Raw genomic sequence first — 15,737 nt, 5'->3', positions numbered from 1 at the left:
GAGCAGCTGGCACAGGCAAATGAAAATAGTCAAATAAATGGAAGCCAGATAAAAATAATGTGGGTTATAAAATCTAAGAAAAGATACAGCTTCCCATTGCTGAGAGGTCAAACAAGATGCTTTCTAAAAAGATGGCTACTAGAGGCGCCTGGGTGGCTCGGTTAAGTGGCATCTGACTTCCGCTCAGGTCACGATCTCATGGCTTCTGAGTTCCATCTCCGCATTGGGCTCTCTGCTGACAGCTCAGAGTCCAGAGCCTGCTTTGGATTCTGCCTCCCTTTCTCTCTGCTCCTCCCCCGCTCATTCTCTCTCTCTCTCTCTCTCTCTCTTTCTCTCTCTCTCTCTTTCTCTCTCTCTCAAAAATAAATAAACATTAAAAATTGGAAAAAAAAAGATGACCACTAGATTTAGCTATATGAAGATCAATGTTGACCTTAACAATAGCAGCTTCAATGAAGTAGTGGGGGCAGGAACTAGGATGGAGTTGTCTAAAGAATAAATGTGAAGAACTGAGCAAAGATAATAGACTAAGCACAGATGTCTAATTTATCTCCCACCAGAAATTCCACTACAGAACTGGAAAATATATTATTCAGAAAGAAAGTGTGGGGAATATGATGTAAATTTATGGATTCACTGTTTTAGTGATCTCATTTCTGGAGATCTTTATTATAGATAAAACTGTACATGTAAGAAAAGGATATATCTACAAGATTGCCCATTGTGATATTATTGATAACAGCAAAAGGTTAGAAGCAACCTAAATGTCCAACAATAGGCAACTGTTGAATAAAGTATTGTATACCCATAAAGAATACCATGTACCTGTGAAAATAATAAAGAACATCTCTACGTGACCATTAGGAAAAACCAAAGGGCAAAAATTTTCATGTAAGAGAGAGAGAGAGAGATAATTAGCATATACAGGTGTTTTTGCTGCATTTTTTAATTAAAAAAAAGAAATACTGGAATAAAAACTTAGAAGGAGAGAAAAGAAATGGGATGGATAGAAGTGAGTGAAAGTGAGATTCTTATTTAAGTAATTTTTGACTTTTCTAACCTGGTCATAATATTACCTATTCTTTTAGTATTGCCCATTTTTGAACTATGTAATTGTATTATACCTTAAAAAAATTTTTTTTAATATATAAAACACTGATTGGGGATGTAGAGACCCGGAAATAGCATCACTTTAACCATTACAACAACAACAAAAAAAACAAACTACAAGTTCACAATTTTTCTTGAAGCTATCATAGAGCTGTGGTCACAGAACTAATTAGTCTAAAATCTAAAGAAAGACAAGTGGCTGGAGGGAGTGGTAGGATGTGAGCACCTGCTTACCTAGGGCAGATACAGCCAGACATAGATAAGGAATAATCATCTGAAGCTGTTAACAAATTTATGGAGAAGGTGTTTAGGCTGGTAAGAGTGTGGGGCGACTTGGGGTCTGTCAGAAGCAAAAGGTGCCCATTTCCATGCATAAAAAGTATTCAGTCTCTAGTATTTTACACATGACGCCCAGCTTTCAACAAAAGAAAAAAAATGAGATTATGAAAAAAAGCAACAAAAAACAACTGCCGAGAGATAAGACAATCAACAAAACCATATTCAAATATAGAACAGATGTGAAAGCTCCAGAGAACTTAAAATAATAATCATAATTACCATATTAAAGTCTGTAATGGAAAAGATGGACAACATGAGGATCACATGAATAATTTCAACACAGAAGGAAACGAAAAAAGACTCAAATAGAAATGCTATTAATAAAAACATAGTAACAGAGATTTTTAAAATGCCCTCAACAGAGTTTACATGTAGATTTGACACAGCTAAAGAAAGAATCAGTGTCCTTGAAGATAGATCAATAGAAGTTACCCAAACTGAAACACAAAGAGATAAAAACTGTGCTAAAATGAAAGAATATCCAAGAGCTATGATATAATATCAAACATCCTAACATGTGTATAATTGGAATCTCAAATTGGTGAAAGACTAGTTGCTTTTACCATAACATTGATAGAAGGCAATAATGCCCTCCCTCACCACTGCTGTTCAACATCATACTGGAAGTCCTAGCCTGTGTGATAGGGCAAGAAAGAGAAATAAAATTCATACAGACTGGAAAGGAAGAAATAAAATTGTTTCTAGTCACAGACAGCATGCTTATATACATAGAAAAATGACAAAGAATCTATTTGAATCTATATAATAAATGAGTAGGAAATTTGCAAGATACTAAGTCAATAAACAAAAATGCCCTGTATTCCTACATCCTAGCAATAAACAATGGAATATAAAACTTCAAAAAAAAAGTACCTATTACAATAGCTCCAAAAAATAAAATTCTGAGTATAAATCTAACAAAATATACTTAGAATCTGTATGCTTAAATCTACCAAACACTGATGAAAAACCCAAATAAGACCTAAATGAATGGAAAGATATATCATGTGAATGGATTGGAAGACTTGATAGGGCATCAGTTCCCCAAAGAACTGATCTATAAGTTCAATGTTTTATCGTTTTTGCTCACAGGTTTCTCTGACAATACCAAAGTGTGGACCAAGTTCCTTCTCCACAACAATAAAAATACATAAAAGCATCTAAGTATACCCCATGCTTTTTAAGTTTGCTGCTATCTAGCTTGACTACACCTTCTCAAGTTATTCACTAAGCTTTATCATCCCCTTCCAGCTTATTATTAGGATCATCAGGCAGGAATGTACTACCTCTGCCACCTCAGTAGTTTCCAAGGGTCCCAAATTTCTTTAACTATTTTTCTCATTAAGCAATTAATTGCCTTCAACATTTGTGAGGAAGTTTAAGCTCCAAGAATGTTCATATTTAATTTTTAAAGGAAAATGAAGAATAACATGTAAATGCCAAATTCTAGAATTATTGGTTTTTATATTACCAAGGAACTCACTGTATGAAGAAATGGTACTAAAAATGAGAAAATGTTTGTCAACAGACATCTGAGTATAACTAGAGCAGAAAGTTGAACAAATATGTGGGAAACATTTTGTATGTGTAGAATAAGACTTAAATATGCTAGATCTCAGGGGACAAACTCATTTTCCCAAAATTCTAATCATGCAAACCTCCTAGGACCCACCAAGAAATTACTCTTCTATGTGGAGAAAAAGTACTAGTCCATTGGACCTAAGTCATTAGTTCCATATCCTCCCCACAAATCATCCTCAGTTCTCTTTGATGGGTCTGCAGCACTAATAGTAATGAGTGAATAATGTCAAAGTACTAAATTTTGCAGTCATTTCTTGTGCATAAATGTTCTACTTTCTGTGCTTTTGTGAAGAATTAAAAATTGTATGACACAGAAAATGGAAATCTGCTAACTTCTCTGTATATGCAAAATCACTTTACTTCTCAAAATTTTTCTCTCAGCCTCTCAAATAAGATTGATGCTCCTGGGCACATCGCCATGTTTATCCTGTAGCATTTCATGACACCCAACCCTCCCTACTCAGCAAACCAGCTAATCTCCAGGGGCTCTTGGGTCAACCTGAGAAGCAAAGAAATACACCATACTTTAGTGGCAGCTGCTTGGTATCATGTTCAACTGTGTCATTAAGATGCCTTCATGAGTCATGACAAAATGTCTCAAGTTAGCAAATCAACGAATTTCTATGTAATATCATATAAAGATTATTTGGCTTTCAAAGTGAAACAGGAATAAAAGCAACCCAAAAAGGACTCACACACTGATTGAGGCAAGCATTACCTCCAATATATTTTTAATGGAATCTACAGAGAAGAGAGATTTTAGACACATCAAGTCAAAGACCAAAAAGATTTGCATATCTAATATGTATATATGGATATGGATATGGATATGTAATATGTGGATGTACTTTGCCTGACAAATGACTTCATATTGGATATGCATTGCCCTGAAACCAACACATGTTACTGTAAAGAGTCAAATAAGAATACCAGTAAGGTGACACATTAAAGATAAAACACAATGGAGTACTACGTGGCAATGAGAAAGAATGAAATATGACCCTTTGTAGCAACATGGATGGAACTGGAGAGTGTGATGCTAAGTGAAATAAGCCATACAGAGAAAGACAGATACCATATGTTTTCACTCTTAAGGGGATCCTGAGAAACTTAACAGAAACCCATGGGGGAGGGGAAGGAAAAAAAAGAGGTTAGAGTGGGAGAGAGAGCCAAAGCATAAGAGATTCTTAAAAAACTGAGAACAAACTGAGGGTTGATGGGGGTGGGAGGGAAGAGAGGGTAGGTGATGGGCATTGAAGAGAGCATCTTTTGGGATGAGCACTGGGTGTTGTATGGAAACTAATTTGACAATAAATTTCATATATTAAAAAAAGACAAAAAAAAGGATAAAATTACAAGTAATCTGTGAGCATATAGGTGGGAAGTAACTAAAAACTATAAAAAGATTTTTTAGACTGATGTTTTTTTCCTGCACTGTGGCTGTTAAAAGCCTTAATTCCATTATTTGTCTTTATTTCCTTTTATTTCTCTTCTCACTATTCTCTAATAAACTAAAAAAAAATCACCCTCCCTTTGGCCATCTCATTGTGAAAATACCCTCATTATTAATTACAAAAATATAATCCCTTCTGTTATCTTGTCTTCCATGTTTCTTCCCACTCTTCACTGCTTTTCTCAAAGCTGACTTGTGCTCAATGTCAGATTTCTCCCTAAGAACTGCACCTGCCCTGATTATATCTAACCAGTTCCTATCCCTGTGGACCTCAGGTCCCTCTCCAACTAAGATGTGACCACTGAATACAAGGGCAGGCCAGTGGAGATGGGGACATGGGCAGTGTTCATACACTTTTCCTACATCACATCTCAACAACTAAGGGCATTTACTTTGTAGCTGCCCAACCCTTGTCCTGCTTTCAGAAAATGCCACTCTGAATCACCTATGCTCTGAAAACCCCAGATACTACTTATGGATTTGCATGCGATTTGTTCCTCTGTCATCGTTCTGAGCTACCCATGCTGCAACCTACCAATATGTTCCCTTCTTTTCATCTAGCATCCCTCAATAGTGATATGAGTCCTTTTTATGCAAAGCATCTTCTCATGAGACAGAGATTAGACAATTCCTGTTAATCATAAGCTCTGACTGCTGTATCTTCTGTCTTCAAACTTATGGCAAGCTCTATTTCACCTCCACCGATAGTAAGAGCATCAGAGACTCACTTGACAGTTCCTGCCTCCAGTCATTAACAGCATGTTCAAGATAGAATAAAATAAAAATAGCAATACATTTCTGATTCCAGACAAATGAGGTAGACACATTTCTCCCTATTCTTCCCTATTTCACCCTATTCTTCCCTATCCCTCCCTAAGTATAGCTAAAATCTTGAATGTTATATGTAAAACAAATATCAGACTGAAAGAGGGGAAGAGAAGACATACTGCCTAGGGGATGAACAAACTGCACTTGGGACCAATGACAGATATGGCATTGTGTTCCCTGTGTCTTCTTTTTTCTCCTTCATATCCACACTGGGTACTTGAGAAGACTGTAATATGGTATAGCTACTTTGGAAAAAGTTCCTATAGTTTCTCATAAAATTATACATATGACTACCTTACATACATAAATTCCAATTCTAGATATTTATGCAAGAGGAATTAAATCATATTGTACAAAGGGCTATAATGTTCATAACAGTTTATTTATGACAGCCAAAAACTTGGAACTGCTCATGTGTCCATTTATAGAAGAATGGGTAAAGAAGCTGTGATTTGCTCATAACATGAAATACTACTCATCAGTAAAAATGCATTCAACAATGTGAATAAATCTTAAAGATATTATGCTGAGTTAAAGAAGCTAAACATGAGTTGAACATACTGTGTAATTCTATTTATACTAAATTCTAGAACATGCAAAAAATTCTATAGTAAAAAAAAAATCAGGTTTGTTTTTTTGCCGGTGGGGTATGGGACAAGATTGGCTGGGAATGGCCATTATGAAACTTTCTGGTATAATGAAACTATTCTATAACTTGATAGAGGACTGTGTTACGTAGGTGTGTATGTTTGCCAGATTTTAGCAATTATAGATTTAATTGTTCATTTCATTGTACATACATTTTACATCAGAGATTAAAGAAATATTGAACTCTAGTTAATGGTTTGCATGTCAAAATATCTAGAAGGAAATATAGTAACATCTCTAATTTACTTTGAAATGCAACAAATATATAATGGTTGAATGGATGGGAAAGTATATGGTAAGCAAGCATTGCTAAGTGATAATGGTAGAATCTGGGTGGTGAGTATAGGTATCTACTGTAAACTTCTTTTGCCTTTGCTTTATGTTTGAAATGTTTCATATTAAAAGGTTGGCAGAGGAATTGATTATGTATATATATATGTGTGTGTGTGTGTGTGTGTGTGTGTATACAATTGATCATATATGTTTACATATATGTGTATATATATGTAATTTTAAGATCCAGCTTATGGTTGCCATATGACATTCCCAAAATTTTGTTGAATTTCTGTAAGAAACATATCCTTTTCCATATAGAGCATCATGGAATTTCCAAGTATTCGTATTCAAAACAAAAACAGAGTTATTTTTAAGGCATTAAAATTTAAAGAAAATCAAATCCACAAAAACCTTTCTAACACTGAGCATTCATAGAGAAAATAATAGAAGACATTGTGGTGAGGAATAAAACTAGGCAGAATGCATATTTGAAACCAGTGTGCTTTGGTGCAGGAAGATAATACCTACTAAAAATGCTTTCCTGCAGGTTTGTCCAGTGGTCTTTCTGTACTTCACTTAAGATGAAATGGTCTGGCCCAGGAAGTACAATAATAAAGTAGTCATCTTTTGAAACTTTGATTGGAATGATGAGGGAGAATAGTAAATTGTCCCGGAAGGACTTAGTAATGGAAAGTTTTCTAACGGGTATATCTGTGGAAACTGGGAGTCCTGGCTTGAAACAGGAGACCTCTCATGATTCCTTGTAGCTTGATTCACTCATAGTACTGAGATAGACTCTGACTTATGCTATCAGAGCTCTTGGATTCATTTAAACACATGGACATTGATCTTTAGTAGTGAAACTGTCTTGAGAAATTCAAAATTCTGTTAATGGATTACTGCCTTGTTAGACAAGTATGTAAAAATACTATAGAAATCTCACTGAGCATGCTTAGCAGGAATCAGAACTTTGAGCATATCTTGTATACCCATCCTATATAAAACCATATATATTTGAGGCCCCTGGGTGACTCAGTCGGTTGGGTGTCCGACTTTGGCTCAGGTCATGATCTCACGGTTCGTGGGTTTGAACCCCGAGTTGGGCTCTGTGCTGACAGCTCGGAGCCTGGAGCTGCTTTGAATTCTCTGTGTCTCCCTCTATCTCTCTCTCTCTCTGCCCTTCCCCTGCTCACTGTCTGTCTGTCTCTCTCTCAAAAATAAATAAACATTAAAAAAATTTTAAGCATATATATTTTTTAATACCCATATGTCCTTCTGTTAAAAATAAAAACTAGTGTTTAGGAATAGCTGTTTCCTGATAAAACTACCCATCGACTTCTTTGCCAGACAAATGCAGCTCATACATTGACACATTTCAGTCCATCTGTATGTACAGCATGTTCCACATCCCAATTACAACACAGGCATCTTAACTTTAAATGAGACAAAACAAACATAAAATTAACACTGGTGGGAACCCCCTGCCACTCAATTTGTGTTGGGTTTAACACCTTCTTATTTTATATATCCTGCCACATAAACAGTTTTATATTAGCCACTGATATGGTGGCTTCCAACAACTCAATGTTGAGCTGTTTAAAAGCACTAATTAGCAGCTTTAATACAGAAGGGAACACATATATTAGAAAAATCCTGTAAACCCCAAATACCCCTTGGGCCCTGCCATTTGTGTGTAAAATAACTCAATAAAAAATATATACTATATTCTTAATCACAAAACCTTTCAGGAGTATAATCAATCACAGAGAAATATAAACCATGCCTTTATAAACAAAAAAAGAAAAATGATAACTTCCATTTAAGCTGAGCGTGTGAATCATCACAATGAGCATATGAATTTATAAAACTAAGCACACTTCATAATAGTGATAAAAACATTACAAGTATACATACATCCAATTGACATATATGCATTGCATTCAATTTGGGCACAACTGGCAACATATTTATTAAATTAACACTTCATTTCTTTCTTTCTATCACTTCTAATAATACCAAAGCCATATATACATGTATACTAACTTTAACAGAAAATAAAGAAAATATTCTTAAAGTACTTTTACACTATTTGAGAATACAGAAACATATTTAATTTTCAAAGGATTCCAGGAACACATTTTTCTATAATTGGGAATGTCCATATAATCTAATTATGTCTTTTTAAGTAACATTTAACATAGCTAGCTATTTATAACTTAAAGGAATGTTTTTTCTTTTCCCTAACTTTCCATGTACCTTGATCAGATAATTCTACTAGTTAATATTTCTAGTACATGTAAATAATTATATCCTGAGTGCTTTAAAATTACACTAATTCCTACACCATTAAGGAAGGAAAATGTTTCTAGTTTTTGATGCATTATAAGTGGGAGATATTAATTTCTAGATGAAATTATGCATAAGCAGGGGGAAAGCTTTGTACTGAGTTAATATTTAAACATAAAATGTTAAGTATCTCAGGAATTATGGATGATTAAAAGCAAATAGGACAACACAGCCATACTGTATTTGGATTGTGGGACCCTCTCCCGTTTGCACAATTTTCTACCCCCCGCCCACAGCAAAAAGCGTCTTTATATTTTAAAATTGTTTAGCTGTCAGGATGGATGGTTTGAACAGTAGCAAACACTCAAATCCAAAGAAATGGCATTCTTCAGTAAATATGTTTGTGCTATGTCATATAAATGAATTATAAACAGTAGAGTAACCTTTTTGTTTTTATCGTTAATACTTTGTCATTTTATAAACTGCCAGTAAGCAATACAATTTCCAAAGCAAGGCTGAAAACTTGGAGGAAATTAGCTCATACCAAGTTATATATATTATTTTCTAATGCAGTACTAATCATACTTTACTATTTTGGGTGAACAGCTTTTTAAAACTATACTGAATGATGGAATTGTCCCATTTTAAGTAGAAATTTCTACACAATGGGTAATTTCAATTCTTTCCAGCTTTATTCCACTATTAGAAACATATTTAGTCAAAGACCTCACATATTTACTATGAATATATTTTAATGTATTTTCTCCAAAGAAATAAAGCAGGTTGACACTTAGGTTTGTTTCTCCTTTCATGTTTTGCTTTAAATGGTGTTTTATGTTATAGGCTAATGAGTATCTAACGGTGTACTTAATGTACTTTGCATATGGTATTTCAGTAAAGACCCAGCATTTCATTTGGGAGGGCGGTCTGCCATGACACTTGAGCAGTTTTACATAAGCTGGGAGTATGTTTACAGTTCGCGAAGGCTCTTAGAGACAGATTCTATGTTTCGAGCAAATATGGAGCTATACACCCTTCACTATTTGTGACAAGTGATACTGTCTCTTAGTAAATTTGTGTCTGCCCACTATGATAAAATTGGGGTAAGACTATAAGAGTTTAGGTCAGGGACAAAGAGAATTCTTTACAGGCCTGCTACATTAAATTATAGGACCGCTGCTTTAGGTTCCTAGGACTGCTAGAGCAAAATGTCACAGAGTGTCTGAAGACAGAAATCTATTGTCTCACAGCTCTGGAGGCCCCAAATCCCAAAGCGAAGTTTTGGTGGGGACTTGCTCCCTCTGAACTCTGTGGGGAAGAAGTCTTCTTCCTGGCTTTGGGTGATAGCCATCTATCCTTGGCATTCCTTGGACTATAACTGCAACACACACCCCTCTCTTCCTCTGTCTTCACATCATCTTCTTAGAAGGACACTGAGCATAATGAATTAAGAGCCCACTCTACTCCAGTATGACCTCGTATTCATTATTTACATCTGCAACAATCCTATTTCCAAATGAAGTCACATTCTGAGGTACTAGGGGTCAAGACTTCAGCTTATCTTCTGTGTGTGTTGGGGGTGGGGGAGAGGGGGAAACACGATTCAACCTGTAGCAAGCATTAACCAATATCAGATGTAAACCTAAATTGGTATGCCCAGGCCTAAATGGCTAGCTAGGATCTTTCTCTGGACCATCTCCTCTCTTCTTGGAGGAGTTCCATTGCTTGGGGATGGTATCATGGAGAGAGTCACTTTCCTCCTTTAGATGTCAATCAGGCAGAAGAAGAAAGAGTAAAGTGAAGAAATTAGGATTGCTGCGAATCACACATGGACCACAGTATAACTACAAACATCCAGTCTATGATGAATATCTTTTTAGAGGACTTACAATGTACCGTCAGGCAGAAAAAGTAAGAAAAGAACCTTCCTGTCTCTTACCACTCTTTGTTCTAAGGAGTTCCTTTGGAAAAATACTCCTTTGACCCCTTAGGGGTGCCTCTGCTTTCCATCAACTTGATCTCGAGCTCATGGAGGTCACTAATCTCCAGAGCCATTGACATCCTCCAATTCACCAATGGAAAAACAACCATTAAAAAAGAAAGAAAGAAAGAAAGAAAGAAAGAAAGAAAGAAAGAAAGAAAGAAAGAAGAAAGAAAAAAAGAAAAGAAAGAAAAGAAAGAAGAGGAGAGAAGAGAAGAGAAGAGAAGAATGGGTTCAGAAACAATGTGTGAGGGGGTAGATTTACATTACCACCCACTTCAGCCTTTGTCTTCAAAGTGCTTTCTGCAGAGTATTAAATGGTGTTTTGCTTTTTTTTTTTGTTTTTCTCTTTTTGGAGGGGAGGAGAAGTCAATGAGATTTTTGAAAAGGCTCAGAACAGAGAGGTCACTTTTGAACAAATGACATGTAAGGCAAGATAAATTTACATTTTTCAACCTCATGAAAAACAAGGACAGCTTTGTCTGGGATTCACTAAGAAGTCATTGACGGTAAGCGCCGGCTGCCCACTGGTCACGATGGAGTAAAACCCAGAGAAATGTGAGGTAAAGAGAGTTTATATGTAACCATAGGTTGAACATCCCCAACTCCCCACAAAAGCCTTTCATTTCCATTTGGAGTGAGTACACGATAACCTAGACTGGCCAGCCCCTCAGTCACCAAGCAAAGCTCTTGACATTTGCCTAATTATCTTTTCTCATCATCAGTCATTTCTTGAAGTCTCAGCTTCATTCAGATGCCAGGTATTTCCGAAATTAATCATGACATTGAAAGCGGCATCTTTTCATGTAAACGGACTTTATTATCTGGATCAGAAAGCCCCCTCTTCGAGTAGCGAAATCCCATTTGTAGGGAAAGTGTCTGAAATCTGACATGCTGCTTTCCCAGGAAAGATTCTTCGTGTTGACCTCCCAGCAAGCACCAAGCATTCATCACTGTGAGCTTATGTGTAAGTGTGTGTGTGTGTGTGTGTGTGTGTGTGTGTGTGCGCGCGCGCACGCGCGCGCGCCCCCACGCGCATGGGTGTACATGTGCCTGCGTGCAGCTAAAAGCCTTGGGCTGGCTGCATGCTAATTTGCCCCATTGTTTCGGGGTGACTGCTTTTCTAGTATTTAGGAACAAAGCCTTTTTGCGTAAGCCCCTACCTACAATTATTTTATGTTTACCTCAAGAGCCACCATCTTATGTGTATTGCAACTATATTAGGGGATGCCAGAGCTTCTTTGTCTACTTGGAAGGCCTCAGATTATAGACAGGGTTTAGCTTGATACCAGGACACCTCTCTTTCATTTATAGGCATTTTACAAACGTTTGAGGGCCCTGAACTATACCAACACGTGGCTTTGCCCAGCCTTTCTGAATTTACAAAGGGGAGGAAGAAAATGCTTCGAAGAGCTTGGTAAAGTGCCCTCAAACTCAATTTTTAGGTATATAAAATAAAGGATGGGCAAATGAGGAATTAGCAAGAAATTCCCACTTGTAGAAGTATCACCAAAACTGGAACAGGGCCTCAAAAAGGGTTGCATACTTAGATTCCCAGCACTGGCTGGAATGTTATCTAATTACAGATCTTCCTCCTCTTATGATGGGGCTATATCCCGATAAACCTATCATATGTTGTAAATATCCTAAGTCGAAAATGCCCCTAACCTACCAAACATCATAGCTTAACCGAGTCTATCTTAAATGTGCTCAGAGCACTTACTATTAATCTACCGCTGGGCAAAATCATCTAACACAAAGCCTGTTTTATAGGAAAGCATCCAACAGCGCAAGTAATTTATTGAATACTCTACTGAAAGTGAAAACCAGAATGGTTGTAGGGTACAAAATGGTGGTAAGTATATCGGTTGTTGACCTTTGAAGTCACGTGGTTGTTGACCTTTGCAGTCACGTGACTGACTGGGCGCTGCAGCTCCCACTGCCCAGCATCAGAACAGAGGATTGGAGAGTGTATCGCTGGCCTGGAGAAAGATCCAAATTCAAAATTGGAAATACTGTTTCTACTGGATGCATATCATTTTGTACCATAATAAAATTGAAAAATCCTAAACTGAATCACTGTAAGCCAGGGACCTTCTGTAGCTGGTAGGTTCACCTGATGATAAGCCAACTCCATGGCACATTTCCAGTGGAAAAGCAACCCCTACCCTCGTGTGTATAGTGACAAATAGGGAAAGTTCTTTCTACATCCCTGACTCACTTTTCTTTTGTTCTGTGCTTTAACAGCTGAGTGTTAATGATGGGATATTTGTCCTCTGAGAGGAGTACAGAAGAGTAATATTAACTACCTGCAACCCTCCCTCCTATGTGGAAATAAAATTAATGTTGTGACATAAGCTGACAAAAACCAGGAAATTAAAAGTTAAGGCTGAGACTCCTTCGTGAGATTTTACCTTTTTTGGTTATTGTAAAATGAATATAGTGAGGATAATTTGCTTGGAGGAAAGACCTAATCATGGAGTTCATCAAGAAAGAGTAAAAAAAAATTTTTTTTTAAATCTATTTTTGCTCTCTTCAAGCCAACTGAGAGCTGGTTTTAAAAAGTACCCCACTTTCTCTTACCCCTCCATTTTCTTAAGCCTGAAGAATTTCTTAAACCAAAGGAAAAGAAAAACCTCCCCTTCATAGTCTACAAAAAGGCTAAGTAAGTAATACATTCCCCATTCTTTAAAACAAATGGACCCAGACAAAAAAGTCCAGTATGTCCTAAATCAGAATCAGTGGAAAGCACAGATTGTCTGGAATTTGGAAATACAGTTTTGGAGTGTTCCATTCACATCCAAAGTCCTATAGGAAAAACAAACATAAAAATCAGCTTTTGAGAGGCCATATTTAAGGAAGACCTCAACCCCTCCATTCTTTGGCTGTGTTTGAAGATCAGCCAAAAGGGAGAAAAGGGAGTGTAAATTCAAGGAATGACGCTCTAGGCTGTAGGCCAGAAACTCTGAACATTCATCTTTCCCCCTTTGCTGAGAAGAATGTTTCTGGGGAAGAAGATCCGTGATGGGTTTGTTTCTAAGGGCTTTTCTGAACTCCAAAAAAAATAATTGTAAACTTTACCTTCCTCCCTGCATCTGCCTTCAGTCATGCTAATCTTGGGCTCCTTTCATCTCTTGGGTTCACTGTTACAAACACAAATGGCTTATTCTGGTGCCTAGGAATGCCCTGTATTACCATCCTTTCTATTTGGATATATGGTTCGATGCTATCTTATTTTGCAACAATATCATCACCTCCTGGGCTGCTCATCATTTCCATAGCTATTTGCACATAACATTTCAGGAAGTTGCTAAATGTCATCCAGAACTGTTAACCATAATAACCAGACTTAAAGCTCCTTGAAGGCAGGCTCCTCAGATACAATAGCAATTCTTACAAAATCAAAAGGCAGACCACATAGTCTGATAAAAGATACCTTTCTAATATATGAATTTATTTATATGAAAAAAAACCAGTGAAGAATATTTGAAATGGACACCATTTAACAAGCTTGAAGATATACATTCCCTGTTTATTCACATTATCTGTAATATTGAACCCAATAAATTATACTAGCAAAGTTTCTTAAAATCTGTCAAAGTGAACAGCAGTGATCAATGGAAAATTATGTGAGGGGTGCCTGGGTGGCTCAGTTGGTTAAGCCTTGACTTGGGCTCAGGTCATGATTTTGCATAGGGCTTTCTGCTGTCAGCATGGAGCTCACTTTAGATCCTCTGCCCCCACTCTCCCTGACCCTCCCCCTCTTGCACTCTCTCCCTCTCAAAATTAAATAAACATTAAAAAAAAAAAAAGGAAATCCTGTGAGATGGCCACAAAAGACCATCACTATCCACTAGTTAATGGCTTTTTATCTATTTATTTCTTAGGACAATAGCAACTAAAAATTTTACCCTTGCTCCCCTACCCATATAGATGTAAATATATAGCCAGGGATCAGGCAAGCCTCAATCCTTAGCAAATGGTGAAGTACATGCTTTCTAAAAACTTGCTTATATTTATTAAAGTCAAACAAAGGCTGATGGGCTACATAGGCTGTGTTTGTGTATAACTGGCATACCTAGGAAGTTTAGGAGTTAGCAGTGTCCTGTATAAAACGGATATAGGAGGGGCTATGACAGCAGGGACAACTAATCTAAACTAATCATTAAGGAAGCGTTGTCTGCTGGGAAATCAAGAAAGCAGGGAGCAAAGCAGAGGTTTGCTCTGAAATCAGTGACATTAGTCATTAGGGATTTCCAAAATTGTTCTGATTTGAAGTCCTGGTCCTGGACTGAGTTTTTTTTAGGAGAAGAGAGTCTGCAAACACCAAAGCCCTCTCTCTCTAGGCTGCTGCTTTGAAAAAAATAGACATTTTTTCTTACAAAGTGGAATACAGGCATTAGAAATTGAGACTGAATATCCCACTCATGGCAGCTGGGGCTTGAAGGCCTTTCTGTGCCATAGCCCTTGTCTTTGAAGAGAGTATACAGGATGGAATTGCAAAACCTCTCAGCTAAGTGTCGTCAAGGAACTTAATAGTTCAGAGCTAAAAACCTATCTTATCACATTCGACTCCTATTTCTTACCTGTGAACTTCTCCAATTCTTTTATTACATTAAAAAAATGACTTATTACTCTTTACAAAGGCAACAATATTCCTACAGTACTTGTCAAGCCGCGGCAATCACACTAGAAAGAGCTTCTAACACGGCTTCAGGACTGAAGCGAATGGCATCTGTCTTGCCACTCAACCTAAAATTGGTGAATCTGGAGTTCCACTATCCATCTTCATTTCGGATGAATGACAATCCCAGACCCTGGGAGGAGACACGAGTTGCCTTGATTCTTTCCTAAGTTGGAGAAATCAAAGCTGTCTCAAAAACAGTTTCACAGTTCATCCTGCCCTCTCCCAAAATCTGATCAACTTTCAGCCCTGATTGCTGCATGAGTACCTGAAGTAGTTTGTCTACTTGTGAAGGAGTAGTCTGTGGATTACAGTCAGGATGCCCACACACGGCAATGAGCCTCTTTGTGACATTTCTCCCATCAGGGGAAACTTGGGGATTTACAAAATTTCATAGCTTAATGTTACATGTTTTCTGTTTCACATTTCCTCAAGAAGAACTGCAAAGGAAAATCAGGTAACTCAGTTATTTGTATATTCTAGGTTTACGGTATTGTGTATTGCCTTACCTAATGCATATGCTGTTAACTATGTATGTAAATCCTTCCCAT

At 37.1% G+C, this 15,737-nt stretch overlaps 1 long non-coding RNA gene across 3 annotated transcripts in view; it reads left to right on the top strand.

The window, feature by feature from the left end:
- Positions 1-11,895, top strand: part of LOC109260975 (uncharacterized) — a 518,996-nt gene extending 507,101 nt beyond the window's left edge. For all 3 annotated transcript variants that reach the window (XR_002077229.2, XR_008417873.1, XR_002077225.2), the window contains one exon: positions 11,817-11,895. This is a non-coding gene — a long non-coding RNA (uncharacterized LOC109260975). The remainder of the gene's footprint in view (positions 1-11,816) is intronic.
- The last annotated feature ends 3,842 nt before the right edge of the window (positions 11,896-15,737 follow it).

The sequence above is a fragment of the Panthera pardus genome, unplaced genomic scaffold (assembly GCF_024362965.1).
Source record: "Panthera pardus isolate Hobbes unplaced genomic scaffold, ASM2436296v1 HiC_scaffold_25, whole genome shotgun sequence".
NCBI lineage: Eukaryota > Metazoa > Chordata > Mammalia > Carnivora > Felidae > Panthera > Panthera pardus.
The sequence above is the reverse complement of the archived record's forward strand: the minus strand, read 5'-3'. Positions and strand labels throughout refer to the sequence as shown.